This window comes from Pogona vitticeps, chromosome 6, assembly GCF_051106095.1.
Source record: "Pogona vitticeps strain Pit_001003342236 chromosome 6, PviZW2.1, whole genome shotgun sequence".
NCBI classification, from domain to species: Eukaryota; Metazoa; Chordata; class Lepidosauria; order Squamata; family Agamidae; genus Pogona; species Pogona vitticeps.
Window position 1 is genome coordinate 91,914,426 of NC_135788.1, and position 16,492 is coordinate 91,930,917.

The window sequence follows — 16,492 nt, forward strand, 5'->3', positions numbered from 1 at the left end:
GTTCAGTGACTCTGTTGTGTAAAAAAAAAATACTACAGTACAATTTATTAGATATTCCTGAGAATTTATACTATTGTAACAGAGCAGCCGTAAACCACCCCCTCTCACACGAATCTGTTCATGCGTCAAAGAACATGGGAATCCATCTCATGGCTGTTATAAACCTCTTTTCCTGCACCAGTTTTGTCTACCTCTAATCTACCATTACAACCATGGATTATGTCATATGGATTTAGAAGTATACTGTAAAGCGAGCTCAGATGTAGATTACCCGTTCCCACCCAAGGACTGGTGATAATAACCATGGACTGTACTTGCATCTATAGCACATTTCCGAAAGTCTTCAAAGCAAACAGTTCCCTCTTCCCTTTTCCCATAATTATCCAGATAACTTCTGCCTTTCTTTCGATGTTTAGGGGAAAAGGCAAAACCATACCTTTCCTTCCTAATCTTATAACTATGATGCGGAGTGCTCCATTGTCGCTTCTGAACACCTGATGCTTTCAACCGCTATTATGACCAAAATGGCACCAAACGAAATAACAAAACTCCTTGAGCAGTCGAATCGCCAGTTTATAACACTCGCGCATCCCTTGTATTTTAGCAAGGCCCTTTCCAACATGGCTGGTGATCCCAGCAATCTTCGTTTTGACCTTCTTAACATGGCGACCAGCTGACACCCCCCCCCGCCTTTCCTTCCTCTCTTAAGTCGCCGAAGCAGAAAGAGGAGGAGTCGTTTTGCGCATGCGTGTTGGCCAAGAGAGTGCGCCTCGCCGCCATTTTGTGTGGCCGCCGGGCGGGCACACGGCTGTTTCCGGGTTGGAGGCCCCGGAGCAGAGGAAGGTGGAGAGCGACACTGTGGGTAAGCAAGATAGGGCCGTGGGATTCGTAGAGGGACGTCGGGGAGGGTCCGGGAGTGTGCTAGAAATCTTTGGAGCCCTTGGTGCTTGCTGGGAGTCTTTGTGCTGTGAGAAAGGAGCCGCGAAGGCTTGACGGAGGGGCTTGACATTTGACCCGGGTCTCTCCGGAGGTTAGGGGTCATGGAGCTGGGGGCAGAGGGTGAGGAGGGGCACGACTGGGGGGTAGGCTTCGTGAAAAGAAGAAAAAAGGGAATTTGGGGCAGGGGTGAGGAGGCACAACCGAGTGTCGAGTATTGGAAACAGCCCTCGGGACCTCGGGAGGCAAACATGTTTAGGAGACGGTAAAGGTGACTGGAAAAACCTGATAGTAAGGAACGGTTCAGGAAGAGGGATTTCTTGGTAAGTGGGGTTAGGAATTGGAGCTACTTTTGGGCATAAATAATCTGTGGACTAGAATAAGTCAGCTAGAAAGTGTAGCGTTTGGGGCCTGGGGAAAGTGGTGAAGATTGGAGGGAAATGATCTCAATTTTTCGTTTGGGAAAAATAATCTTCAGGGTTTGTGTATGGTTTAGGTGATGGTCTTTATTTTCCTTCTAAACTGTGGGTAGGGAAACGTGTTGAGCTTGGTGATGACAGCGATGCTGATGTTTTGTGGTTGAACGAGCTGGGATTTTAGAAGGAAAGACAGACGTGAGTATGTGATGCTTTGTGGTCAAGGTACATGGAAGAGAGGATGGCAGGTTCTTAACTTGGAGGAAAGTTTCTTGTAGGCTGAGTGGAGGACATTGTTTTGCTCTTGAATGGTAACAAGGCAGAGTCTCAATCCTAAAGAGAAAACGAGGTGGTGATGCCATATGAGGAAACTGCCTTTTTTCTTCGTTCTTCTTGAGAGTTGGAGTTTGGACATTAAGAGTTGGAGTCCAAACAATCAGGAATAATTGATAAGAAAAATATAGGTTTTCTTGGAGCTCTTGGCCACTTGTTAAACTTCAAATGGGGTGCTGAAAACTGAGCAATGAATAAGCAGAGATTTAATTTTCATTTGTATATTAAATGTCCTTGGAATTAGACATGCTCAGTAGTGAGCAAGTTCTGTTGATGTCCACAAACCTTTGAACTAGCCATTTTTACTTGTGTTACACTAGGGTCTTTATTTTATGGCTGTCCCTGTTTGATAAAAATAGCATTTGACCTATATTGTAGGTGTGGTCTCCTTTTTTTTTCTTCTTGAAAACTACATATGATCAGTTCAGCTATAATATTAGACTCCTTAGGGAACTACAGTGCTGTATGTACACACCTCCCTGCAGTGTAATTGAAGATGCTTATTTTATAGCTTATGGTAAAATATTAGTGGTTGTGTGACTATGGTGTGTCTTTACTAAATGTGCAGTTCTTTAAACTCCAGCATTGGGAACAGAATATGACACAGTTTCCCACATAGAAGCGCCTGCACTTACATGAGATCGAAAATGAACCAAAGAAGTTTATTGATAGTCTTTACTTTCCTGAGCAGAATTGTAATTTTTTAAAAAATTGATTTATGCGTGTTCTTATAGAGCTTACCCTTTTCTTCTGACCATTTCTGTCCAAGTAAGGCTAGATAAAGTCATACCTGAAAGTCCTAGCGAACCACTGACAGTCAGTGAACGATACTGGCTAGACACACCAATCATCTAAGGCAGCTTTTCCTGTTCCTAAGATGGTTTGGTGGGGTGAAACATTGATTTTAAGACAATATCAAACTAATCAGTGTCATAAAATTTGGTTGACTTACTCTGTTGGCTAATGTTCTGTTAATGCCAGCATAACAAAGTTACAGCCACATAAGTGTGTCAGCTGTTAAGCCCAGCAATAACGTTACCTCTAGGCTAGGCGCACACACAGAGCTCCATCAGGGCTGTACACAGGAAACTGGCAGCTGGTTTGTTTGCTTCCTGTTTCGGGTGAAGCACTCCCCTATGCACACATGGGGCGAGGCTCCCACGCAGCGGGACCGAAAATTAAAGAGTATGTTGTCCAGTAATAAAGAATTGCTAGAGCACTCTCTGGGCAGTTTACAATAGAATTATGTAAACAATACTTTGCCCCCCCCCCGAAAGCTGGGTACTCTTGTTAACAATTTTCAAAGAATGAAAGGTTGATTCAACCTTGAGCTGGCTACCTGAACCCGTCAGCATTGAACTTGGTCATGAGCAGAGCCTTGACTGCAGTACTGCAGTTTAACCACTGTACCACAGGCAGTTTACATATATGTGTAAGTTTTTTTTGTGTGACATGATACAAGAAGCGTTGTTGTCTGTGTGTAGAAGTTAGGTTCATTTAATACTTGTCTGGTACACGGTAGTGACAGGTTGATGTATAGTACTGAGACTGGACGGTGATTTTTCAGAAATCAGTACTCTAATTGAGCTGTGAGAAATTTGCATAGTGTGGTGTTCATTATATGTACCCACTGCTATGTTATGGATCTACAGTGGTGCCCCGCTTGACGATTACCTTGTTAGACAAGGGAATTGCTTTACGATGAAGCGATCGCAAAATGATGTTTTAATAGGGAAAAACCACTTTACGACGATCAGTTCCCTGCTTCGGGAACCGATTTTTCGCTTAACAACGATGTTTACAGCTGATCGGTGGGCCTTCAAAATGGCCACCCACTGTGCAAAATGGCTCACCCCTGTGTTTTAGGACGGATTCCTCGCATTACAGGCACCGGAAAATGGCCGCCCTATGGAGGATCTTCGCTGAACACTATTTCGCCCATTGGAACACGTTAAACCGGTTTTCAGTGCATTTCAATGGGATTTTTACTTTCGCTTGACAATGATTTCGTTCTACAGCAATTTTGTTGAAACGGATTATCCTCATCAAGCGAGGCACCACAGTAATTTATCCACAAATGTAATATCACTGTGTGAACAGAGAATAGCATATCAGTGGTAGGTTCAGCAGCTATTCTGTCTGGAATGATGACCATGATTGCTTTTAATCTGTTCTCATGGGAGATATTGATACATAAAAAATTAAACCTGCATGTTGACCTATATGGTTCCTCTTAGGAGTTATATACCTTTTATCACAGGATAAACTTTTCCCTTTATTCTAGGGCTGATTTCTGAGGTAATAATGTGTGGTACAGTTACTGCTGTTACAGAATTGACACCAAAGGAAGATGTTCTTGTCATTATAGGGGATTGGAATGCTAAAGTAGGGAGTCAACAGGTAAGTTTGGTCTTGGAGTTCAAAAAGAAGAAGGGCAAAGGTTAATAGAGTTTTGTCAAGAGAACAAGCTGGTCATCACAAACACTGTTTTCCAACAACACAAGAGGCGACTCTACACATGGAGATCACCAGATGGGCAATACCAAAATCAGATTGATTATGTTCTCTGCAGCCAAAGGTGGAGAAGCTCAATACAGTCAGCAGAAATAAGACCTGGAGTTGATTGTGGCTTTGATCATCGGCTTCTTATAGCAAAAATCAAGCTTAAACTGAAAAGAGTAGGAAAAACCACTGGGCTAGTCAGGTATAATCTAAACCACATCCCTTATGAGTACACAGTGGAAGTGAAGAACAGATTTAAGAACTAGATTTGGTGGACAGAGTGCCTGAAGAACTATGGATGGAGGCTCATAACACTGTACAGGAGGCAGCAACAGAAACCATTCCAAAGTAAAAGAAAAGGCAAGAAAGCAAAGTGGGTGTCCAATGAGGCCTTAGAAATAGCAGAGAAGAGAAGGGAAACAAAATGCAGGAGAGATAGGGAAAGCTACAGAAAATGGAATGCAGACTTCCAAAGAATAGCAAGGAGAGACAAGAGGGACTTCTTAAATGAACATTGCAAAGATAGAGGAAAATAATAGAAAGGTTAAAACCAGAGATCTGTTGAAGAAAATTGGAGAGATTAAAGGAACATTTTGTGCAAAGATGGACATGATAAAGGACAAAAATGGTAGGGACCTAACAGAAGCAGAAGACATCAAGAAGAGGTGGTAAGAATACGCAGAGGAATTATACCAGAAAGATCTGGATGTCCCGGACAACCCAGATAGTGTGGTTGCTGACCGTGAGCCAGACATCCTGGAGAGTGAAGTCAAGTGGGCCAGCGGAAGTGAAGGCATTCCAGTTGAACTATTATTTAAAACCTTAAAAGACGACGCTGTTAAGGTGCTACACTCCATATGCCAGGAAGTTTGGAAAACTCATTAGTGGCCAGAGGAATGGAAAAGATCAGTCTACATCCCAGTCCCAAAGGGGACTATTAACGAAGTCAAGGTCTCTACAAATGGCCTCAGTCTTAGTGTAGAAATCGGCTGCAAGCTGCTCACAAGTAGTGACATCTGCGTGAGGTCCCAGATGTCATCCGGCTCCAGTGAGGTTGCGGAACACTCTAAAGAGTTCCGCCTGATGGTTAGCTGCCTCACTGATACACCTGATGTGATAAGCCATCTTATTAGCCTGTATGGCGTTACAGTATTTGCCAGACATCTTTTTTACCGCAGTTCAATTAGCACCCATAGGAGTTTTTATCCAAATGCTCTCTGGCCTTCTCCTAACTTATTTTGTGGCTCACAGCTCCTCTGAAAACCAGGGATGCAGAGAAGGCATTTACGTGCAGTGGAGTCAACTGCCCCAGTAATGGTTGAATACCAGTCTGCAACCTGGGCTTCGACACCAGCTCATTCAGAAACCCACCCAAGGCATCTTGGAAACCAGTTGGATCCAATAGAATTCTGTGGGCAGACCATTCTGATTTGCCCTTTCTCCCCACGAAGGAGTGTTGGCATTGCCAGACCAAATTTCAGCGCATGAAGAAAACCTGGTCACCCTCAGATCATACTGTCCCTGACCAGCCAAAAATACAAGGTTGAGCGTATGACTCCCCATGTGTGTGGGACCAGTGACTTGTTGTGACAGCCCCAGGGATGTCATGGATTCCATGAAGTCCAAGGCCAAACCAGTAGACAGCGCCTCTGAATGGATGTTGAAGTCCCCCAGGAGCACCAGCCTCAGGGAGTGCATCAGTGCCGCAGGGACAGCGCTCCATCGCAGGGAGAGTGATACACCAACACCACCCCTGATCTGTCCCCATGGTCCACGGCCAGATAGAGGTACTCAAGACCAGGGCAGGGCAAGGTGGAAATTCTGCTAACCATGATAGAATTTTTGAATACAATGGCCCCCTCCTCAGCCTTCCAGTCTACTCTGATGTTGATCCGCCTGGGGGGCAGATCTGTGAGAGAGAACTACCCCTCCCTCAGTGCCCACCCAGGTCTCTGTTATACATCCCCAGTCAGTCCCTTTATCCACAATCAGATCAGCAATCAGTTGGGATTTATTTTGGACTGACCTGGAGAGGGACAGAGTAGAAGGCAATGGATTGAGCTGGTTACCTTGCACCTGTCCAGAAAAGGAAATGTTACAGCCCGGGATAGGGACCAAGTGCTGAACTCAGGATCTCCTGAAACAGCCAACGTTCCCTCCAGCACCATATCTCCCCCTCCCTGTCACCACCTATATTCCGTTATGCCCCCACGTAATCAACTCTCCAGGCTGATCCACAATCATCAGACCTTAATGGAACATAGCAAGCTTTTTTGTAGTTCAGCCTATCTTGTTTGCACTTTGGGTGTGCTCATGAGATTGAGAGCTGACTGTATAACACCCCAGTGTTTTTTTCTTCCTCAGGAAGGATCAGTGGACATTTATGTACAACAAGGACTGGTTTGGTGGTCTATCACTGTTTGGCTGTGTGTTATGAAAACATTATGTCATGTGATAAGAGTGTCCTGAGGTCTCCATATACCTGAAGTATGTTGTCAGGTTTTGCAGGGCAGAAAACTGAGTCACATGAAATCCCATATACAGTACCTGCATTCTGAAATGTATAGTTTGGGAAAGTGCGTCTTCTGTGGTCAGATGTGCACCTGCAGCAGAAGTAAGTGTTAATGTGGACCTGTTCCATTTCAGACTGCGGATGATAATACTATTTTTGAATACTTCCCTGAATATCACTTTACATAAATAAGTGAACACATCAGTGATTAATTCTAACCTACTTCTTGGTCTACTACTATTATTTGCAGGAAGCTTTTAATAGGGGAAACATAAAATTGTGAGCTGCTAGCCTGCAGGCTGAAATGATGCAGATCCTTCTCATTCTGTTCCATGAACAATTACAAGGAGCTGAATGGGCATGCAGTTTCTTCTTGAAAAGCTAATACTTTTTAATATTGAATAGTTTAATGGAAATTTTAGTACAGTGGTGAGCTCCAGTATGATGTAGTGGACAGAATCTCAGACTATGATTGAGGAGGCATGAATTCAAATTTCCATGGCCATGGAAGCTCATAGGAGTGTGACAGTGGTAAACCACATCTAGAACATCTCCTGTCCCTACCAAACCATGTTAGGGTTGCCATAGGTTGTAAGTGACTGGTGGAACCTAATGTTTTCCAGCCTCCTGCTGCTTCATGGCATTTGCAGCTGAGCAAATTACTTCACCTCTCCATAAACTGAAAGCAGTGTGACAGGACATAACAACTGCTAGAGTGGTAGATAGCAACCCATTTTTCCAGTATGTATACTGAAGTCTAAGGGACGTGGTGGCGCTGCAGGCTAAACCGCAGAAGCCTGTGCTGCAGTGTCAGAAGACCAAGCAGTCGTAAGATCGAATCCACGCGACGGAGTGAGCGCCCGTCGCTTGTCCTAGCTCCCACCAACCTAGCGGTTCGAAAGCATGCAAATGCAAATAGATAAATAGGGACCACTTTGGTGGGAAGGTAACAGCGTTCTGTGTCTAAGTTGCACTGGCCATGTGACCACGGAAGATTGTCTTTGGACAAAAACGCTGGCTCTATGGCTTGGAAACGGGGATGAGCACCGCCCCCTAGAGTCGAACACGACTGGACAAAAATTGTCAAGGGGAACCTTTACCTTACCTATACTGAAGTCCACCCTAGAGATGGCATGGATATCCCTTTTTGTAGAACCTACATAATGGAATATTTACACCCTTTAAAATAATGCATTTTTGTATATAAAACAAGGTGGGGGGACCTCTGGGCCCCTTGTGGCCCACAACTTAACTTCATAAAGACTGCCATATTGCTTTTTACCTACCTTCCTGAATATAAGGGTAACCTGGTCACTTTGCTGCTGGCAGGATGAAGTGTGAGGGTGAGCTCTGCTCCAGACTGCCTTAGTCAGTGTCTCTTGTTTCCCGTCTGCACTCCCCTGGGATGGCTGGGAGTAGGAGGAGTGATCAGAGGAGGAGAACAGTTTTAGAAGCTATGAAAGCTTATTTGAGCTTCTTGACCTGCAGAGATGGCACAAGTGGGAATGGGAGACATTAAAAGGGCGTTGCACTCTTCTCTCTGTCTTTGCACTTGTCTTTATGCCTAATAAACAGAGCTCTTAACTAAACCTGAGTGCTACAAATTGAGCACAGCTTTCCCCACCACACCCAATATTATTCAGTACTCACCTGACTGTAACCTCCCTGTTCTTGCAGTTTCCCATGGCCTGCAGAGGTTGCTTGGTCCTGTGTTGAATGAACTATCTGGGGACAGAGCAGTCTGGGACAGAGGATGATAAGCATCCAGGACGGATAAAAATCAGTGATTTTAAAAAAATCAAATTGGTTTAAATTCTGAAAAAAAAATCCAGTTTTTAAAATTTAAGTTGTGATTTAAATCAAATCCACGCTGGAAGCAGCACTATGTTATGAACTGTGTCCACCTCTAGATGCAGCCTAATTTTCCTTTCTGATAAGTCTATGGCTCTTTGTAAGAGAAAGGTTCTTCCCCTAATATAAACCACTTATGAAGAGAAATAATATGCATGCACATCCATGGATAATATCTGCAGAAGTATTTAACATTCTTTGTGTTCCTGCAGACTGCCCTAGTGTTGTTATGGAGACAAACACATGAAAATCGTATCCTATTCCTTGCAGACATTAGACAAGGTCTTAATGTTAAAAAAAGTCTGTTAATATTAAAAGTTTATCTGTTTGGAGATAAAATGCAACTTAATATGTTTCACTCTGTTTATTACTAGCAGTCATTTTGTGCAAGGGGTAGCTGAGGTAGATAATAACAGTTAATTTGGAGAGAAGAAAGGCTCACTGGGGACTTCATTTATTTCTTTGAGATACGTGCCTTTTTATAACCACTACTGTACCAATAAGTGCTTTTGCCAACATGTTGTGGTGCTTTGCTGCTGTTTTGAGAGTCCTCATTTAACCTTCACTAGGCTGAGTTTGAGAGCCTTGTCTGCTCATGCGATAGCTACACTAACCCCTGCCAAAGGTGCCAATCCAAGCAGACATCCCTTTGTATCACTAGCTGATTTAATTTAAGGCATAGTGATGCCTTACTTGGCACATTAAGACTTAATGTGAGAGCTTTCTCTTGAGGGCCTGCCACCTGAGCCTGTCTTCTCATCCTTGGAGTGCTTTGTCTTGTAACATGTCATGCTTTTAGTATCTCTGCCTATAGACCAACTTGTGAAATAATCTTTATCTGCCTTATAAGGACATGCTGGACCACTGTTTATGCTTGTATATTACATGGCAACTTCAGTTAATATAAGAGGTTGGAAGCTGCTGTTGAACAATCCATGTCTCATAAGCATCTTGGTGTCAGTGGAGATAATTGACCAGAAATATGGCATAGCATCCATACCACAGCCTTCAGGAAGGCAATAATACATTACAATAAATTCTTTGTGTTTTAGATAATGATACTTTAACCAATCAATTCTCTCTAATTTAGTAGATTTACATATATTCCATGCTATCATTGTTACTTTTTGCCTTACTATGGCTTTTTGCCTTACTGTTCTATTGTTCTTTAATAGAATAGGCAGCATATGCCTTGCTTTTTAAATTAAACTTTAGTGTGGGAAACATGTATGTATTAATTAAAAATGTTTGTGAAAGAAGTAGCTATAGCAGTGAGGTCTGAGCCAGTCATTCCAAGAGAATGTGAAAGAGTGGCATTTGTATCCTTCTGTGATTCCTTGCTTTTCATCATTTTACCAGCAATGAGCACTAGCCTGTTCTCAAGCTGTCTTCTTGTAAACACAAGGGGATTTGGTAACATCATACTACTGCTACTACTACTTAAAGCTGGATTCTGGACGAGGAGTTGTATTATTGTGAGCTGGATGGGTGAACTGGATATGTTAATCTCTCTCTGCTCTGTCCACCTGATTTCCCAGTGCAGTGTCAACAGGATCTGGAGAGCCAGAGGAGGAGTGCTGTGATCTAGGTACCTACTAATTCAACAAGATTTCTGTCTGGATGAGTATTTGATGTGTTGTGTTGGGCACTAGAGATATATCACAGATTCAGGCTGTAGACTGCTTGCCACACTACTAACATTCCTTCTAAGCAGCTATGTAGCGCTACATCAGTCCCATGCAGCCAAGCCAGTGTTGCCACCCAGTTGGTTCTGGCCGTGGCTAGAATGCTGCATGCGTGGGGCAGGGGCCCCACCTGAGCAAGCAGAAAATTAGAGGGAACATGGTGCGCTATCTGACAGTCTTTCTGTCTGAACTGATGAAATAGTGTATGTAGTGTTGAGGGTGCTTATAGTTTTCTCCCGGAGGCCTCAATGACTGTCTCAAGGCAGTTGAAGGCTTCATGATTATCACATTAGCCAGAAGGCTACCCCTTCGTGTTGTTGCCCCCACATACATGTGGTGGGTCTAAACCCGTTATTCTTGACTAGGCAGCATGGTGATCTGGAATCGGGGAGTTTTTGTTAACACTCTTGTCGTGGTCATATCACTTCCCTATGAAGTTTCAGTGATAGTTTCCTTCTGCAAGGGAGATGTATTGACTGATATGATTCACCTGCAAAACTTGTTGGATCCTGCTGGAGTCCTCAAGGAGTTTCCAGCTGATAATGCTGGCTCTTCTATAGAAGTCATTGTGTTACTGTTGAATATAGGGATGTCTTATGCAATCTCTTCTGCATGTATATACAGTGGGGTCTTGACTTAAGAACGGCTTGAGTTAAGAACATTTTGACTTAAGAACCACTCTCATAGGAAAATACTGACTTGACTTACATACTTAGATTTGAGTTAAGAACTGAAAAAAACCCACGTGGGAGGCAGGGAAAGTGCAAAATTTGAACTTTCGGTTAACTGTTGGCCAGTGAAAAGGGTGCCTGTCTGCTTCCTCACTCCTCCCAGCGTTTAGAGAGTGGATTGGGAGACAGTCTTCGGACTGCCTGGTACTGTACTTCCTGGACTGTATTTTCCCTGCCTTCCCTGAACCTTTCTTGACCTAAGAAAAAAAGAAACAAAATATCCCCCCTCTAGTGGTCGAAGGCGGAATAGCAGCTTCCCATTAGTTTCTATGGACGGAAAACAGCAGATACGGATCAAATGGTTTTCAATGCATTCCTATCGGAAATGCAGATTTGACCTGAGAACTTTTTGACTTGAGAACCGCCTTCCAATACGGATTAAGTTCTCAAGTCAAGACCCCACTGTACAGTATGTCATAATGGTCATAGGTTTAAAGTCTTATAGAGTTCTTAACCTTCCCCAACTACAGGTGTGGGAATAAATACATGAAAAGCAATTACAATTTAGTCTAAATTTGATCTTTCCAGATATATCTTCCTGTTCCAAGTAAAAATACCGTAATACTTCCATATAGGTACTGTGCTACCCATTGTGGTATGGATAGAGTGATGGACTAGGATTCAGGAGGCCTGGTTTTGAATTGTTACTTAGTCATGGAAACTCATGAGTGTGTGGAACTGGTAAAACCACTCCTTAAATTTCTCACTTACCTTGAAAGCCCTTTTAGGGTGTATGTAAGTTGGTTCTGACTCAGTGGCACAAAACAACAAAAATAGGTATTGAGTGTTCAAAACACTTCATATACATTTTATTATAATTCTTATGACAACTCTTTAAGGTATGTCAGTATTTACATCACAGGTTTAGATGAGGCTAAGCAAGAGAGGCTGCCTAAGACTAAGTGGTGATTTCAAGGTTGAAGTGAGTTTTTAATCAGGAGAATTGTGATTTATAGCTTGTTCCTTTAGCCTTTTATATTGTACAATCTTCCAGGAAGGATTTGTATAGTCGTGGGCCATTCATGATCGATTGTCTCTTTATGTTATTGCTATCCAAATGTGATGCATAGATGGTATTCTTCAAATAATGTTTTTGGTTCATCATTATGACATATAGGGATGGTATGACCTCTTGCTATATGGAGGCCTTTGGCTATCAAGCTGTCTGTCAGATAGCTTTAAAACATCTGTGGTAGAGTAAACTTGTAGCCTGGGTCTTCAGAATCTCAATTAGCATTGACCTTGGGAATTTATATGAAGGAAAAATATTCCTAATACTGTAATATGGAAAAAAATATATCTGATAAAAAATAAATAGTAAGCTGTGAACTTGTTAGAATATCGGTATGCTATCTGTTTTTCACATAGGATAGCACAGTGGAAGCTGTGTGTGTGGCCTGCACTCCTAACTCTAAAGAACAAAGGTTGTTAAAGGCAGGAGGAGAGTTCAGCCCCACTTCAGCTGCCATGGTGCTTCATTGTTTTGTGTACATTGCTGTGATGGCTGCATGTATTGCTGCATTTTATTGCTGTTCACCAAGAAGATGCATGAAAGTGAATATTTTTGCTTGGGCTCTGTTTAAGATGTATGGGGTCCACAAACAATAACCATCATTGGATAAGTAATTTTCAATGTAGTAAATGCTGATTAGAAAGAGAACAACATCTTGCTTCTGCAATAATGATGGTAATTATATTTGGTTTGCTGTGTTTCTGAAAAGCTAATGAGTCAGAGCATATGTCTTGACTAAATCACTTCTGTTCCACAAGTGCAATCCTGCAAAGAAGCCCCTACCTGCCAAAAAAATAAAAGGGAAAAATACAAGCCATTGTCATATAGTATGTCTGTGCCTCTCTGTGGGATACTGAAGGTCATATCATTTAATGTGGTAGAAACCTTTAGAGGCATTATATAGATTTGGCACTTGGTGGGTATGAAAGTGCATTGGGAACAAAGGTTTAAAAGGGGATTTTTGAGAGCAGATGCAGCATAGTATTTAAAGACAAATACCAGTCTTGATTAGAAATGCAATAGATGGTTTTAGCAGCTGGTAGCTCTTAGCCCCCTATTTTTGACAGATTGTTGGGAATGTTTGTGACACGCATTGAATGTATTAAAGTACCATATAAATATTAAAACCCAAATAAGGCTTCTATGTATTGCTTTTAAAGTATACTATCTCTTGTATGGCTGTGTATTTCTGCTGTGTGTTTATGTTTCTGTAAACTGGATATGGGGTGAATATAATGCTTTTTTCAAATGTCAGAACCATTTCAAATCTGACCCTCAGTAATCCTTAGGAGGGCCCTGTGAGGCCATCCATTATTACCCTCATAAAGTGTGTGGAGTTTGGTGGGGCTGAGACTACGGGTGTGACATCTTAAGATCACCACAAAGCTCTGAATTGTAAATAATTTCACTGCTGTATCACTTCTATTGTTTTTTCTCATAATCATGCAGTATATGTGCATAATCTTCTCAGTTGTCTTTTGTTGCAAAACAGGTAATCTCTTGCCTGCAAAAGCTCACACTGAAGTCTAAATGTTTCCTTGCTTTGGTAGCATTCAGTTGGAAATGGACCATGGATGTAAACATGGAGATTTTGAACAGGTTTCTATTCCTCTTTAGATGTGTTCTGTGATTGGTGTTCTAGTTCCTATATATAAATGGTAGCACTATGTTGAAGATATACTCAATTCATTTTAAAGTTTTTCTTGTTCTTCTGGACAAACATGCTGGAATTTGGTACTCTCCAAACCTAAAATTAAACAAGAATGGTGAAAGTGATAGATGGAAAGTACATAACACAGTATTGACACTGCATAACCTGTAAACACACAAAGAAATGCAAAGAGTATAGGAACATCTCCTATAGGCAGATTCCTCTTCAAACTATGGTGTGCTGAAGTAGACAGAAGCCTACAAGATGCCTCACACTTTCCTGATAAAAGACGTGTATAGAGAAAAATTCTACAGTAGATCAAATCAAGGAATAGAATTGCTCATTAGTCTGATTTAGTCTTCCAGTTCATCAAGGATTCCCATACTGGGAAGAGCTTTTGCAACTTTTGAAATTTTTGCCTGGTGTATGTCTTCCAGCATATGAACTACCTGTGGCTTTGTGATCAAGTCAGTGCATGCTTTCTTTATATCAGTCATTTCCTGTCCTCTTCAGGTGACCATGGTATGAAACTGTCATGCTGCTATCATGATGTTTCAGTCACTTCAGGGACTGTGTGCCTTTGCATACTTGTCAACCCAAGGGTGTGACTTTCTATTGAGATGAGAATTGGAACAGGAAAGGAATTGGAGATGAAGAGAGGATGCTTTGGTTCAGGCTTCAAGATATAAGATTGAGAACACTTGTGTTTTTAGCTTTCAGCTAGGTATGTTTAAAATTTCCTTTTTCTTTAAAAGTAGTTGGGTAGATTCAATAATACTTGTAATGCATGACGTGCATAAATAATGGTGGTGGTTGTATAGTCGTTAAGTCATGTCCGACTCTTCGTGACCCCATGGACCAGAGCACGCCAGGCCCTCCTATCTTCCACTGCCCCCCGGAGTTTGGTCAAATTCATGTTGGTAGCTTCAGTGACACTGTCCAACCATCTCTGTCATCTCCTTCTCTTGCCCTCACACTTTCCCAACATCAGGGTCTTTTCCAGGGAGGCTTCTCTTCTCAGGAGATGGCCAAAATATTGGAGCCTCAGCTTCAGGATCTCACCTTTCAGAGCACTCAGGGTTGATTTCCTTTAGAATGGATAGATCTGTTCTCCTTGCAGTCCAGGGGACTCTGAAGAGCCTCCCCCAGCACCACAATTCAAAAGCATCAAGTCTTCAGCAGTCAGCCTTCTTTATGGTCCAGCAGCTCTCACTTCCATACATCGCTACTGGAAAAAACATAGCTTTGACTATGCGGACCTTTGTCGGCAGGGTGATGTCTCTGCTTTTTAAGATGCTGTCTAGGTTTGTCATTGCTTTCCTCCCAAGAAGCAGGTGTCTTTTAATTTCGTGGCTGCTGTCACCATCTGCAGTGATCATGGAGCCCAAGAAAGTAAAATCTATCACTGCCTCCATATATTCCCCTTCTATTTCCCAGGAGGTGATGGGACCAGTGGCATTGGTGTTGAGCTTCAGACCATTTTTGTGCTCTCCTCTCTCACCCTCATTAAGAGGTTCTTTAATTCCTCCTTACTTTCTGCCATCAAAGTGGTATCTGTGACAAACCCAGACCTACTGGGATCTATCACACAGTTACTAAGCTGCCACCAACCATTCCCTATAATAAGTCACACAGACCAGGGATGGATTTTTAAACAATAAAAGAATAAGGTTTATTTTAAATACAAACAGGGTAAATAAAACAATCAGGTGAATAAAATAAAGTAACGTGGCTTATTCTCACACACACAAGCATACAGTTTGGTTCACCTAGAACCTTTAACTTAAAGCACAGACCCTGAACCCATCAGTTCTGGCTAACCAACAGACCCCTGAACCTTTCAGGCTGGTACTCTGACACACAGTAGTACCCTGTCAGACACCCAGACTCCCACAACAGCTTCTTCTCCCCAGCTGCTGCTTCGTCCCAACCCAGTGTCTCACAGTCTGTCTCAGCATCTCCCTTCACCACACAGGCATCACATATTTATACAGTACAGCCCCTCCTCCTGATGTCCCGCCTTCCACTCCCCATAGGATGGAACTTTCCCTCCAAACCCATGACAGACAGGTAACATCAGTGCTGTTATGTAACACCTCCCCTCTTTATAAGTTGTTTTGTAGGGGGAAAGCTAAGGTGCTTTTTCCCAAAAAAACAACCTGCATAAAATACACAACAACATTTATACATACCATATAATACTTACATATACTTACACTCCAAGTTAACCATAGCAAATATGCATTTAAACATTTTACCATATACAGTACATCAATTTACCTTTATTAATACTAACCAAATTCAAAACCAGGTACATTTAACTTTTTTGTCCTCATTATATACACATAGTCCATGTTCTTTCGCCGTCTTCAGTCTTCAGGTCTTCTTGATAAGGCGTCAGCAACACAGTTCACTGACCCTCTGACCACCTTCACTTCAAAGTCATAGTCCTGTAAGTTCAAAGCCCACCTCATAAGTTTGCTATTGTGGGTTTTCATTGTCTTTAACCATTGCAATGGTGAATGGTCAGTACACAAAATAAAATGTCTTCCCCAGATGTAAGGCTTGGCCTTCTGGATCGCGTAGACTATGGCCAAACACTCCTTCTCCACGGTTGCCAAATGTCTCTCACCTTTTTGGAGTTTCCTACTCAGGTAGGACACTGGATGTTGGTCACCATTCTCATCCTCCTGGCACAGAACTGCTCCTACCCCGCTGTTAGACGCATCGGTGTAGATGATGAACTCCCGGTCGAAGTCTGGAGCACGCAGGACAGGATAGTTGATTAACGCCTCCTTCAACCTCTGGAACGCCGCCTCACAGTCGCTGGTCCACGGGATGCGGTCATCAGCCTTCTTCCTCG

At 42.5% G+C, this 16,492-nt stretch overlaps 1 protein-coding gene across 5 annotated transcripts in view; it reads left to right on the forward strand.

The window, feature by feature from the left end:
* The first annotated feature begins 754 nt into the window (after positions 1-754).
* The window catches only part of WIPF2 (WAS/WASL interacting protein family member 2), a 38,416-nt gene continuing 22,678 nt past the window's right edge, over positions 755-16,492 (forward strand). The window contains exon 1 of one of the 5 annotated variants that reach the window (XM_073004247.2): positions 755-862. The gene's annotated coding sequence lies outside the window, so the exon portion shown is untranslated. Of the gene's footprint in view, positions 863-944; positions 1,260-10,111; positions 10,139-13,533; positions 13,578-16,492 lie in introns of those variants that run through there. The other 4 variants (XM_078377857.1, XM_073004248.2, XM_073004249.2 and 1 more) reach the window with 4 other exon arrangements.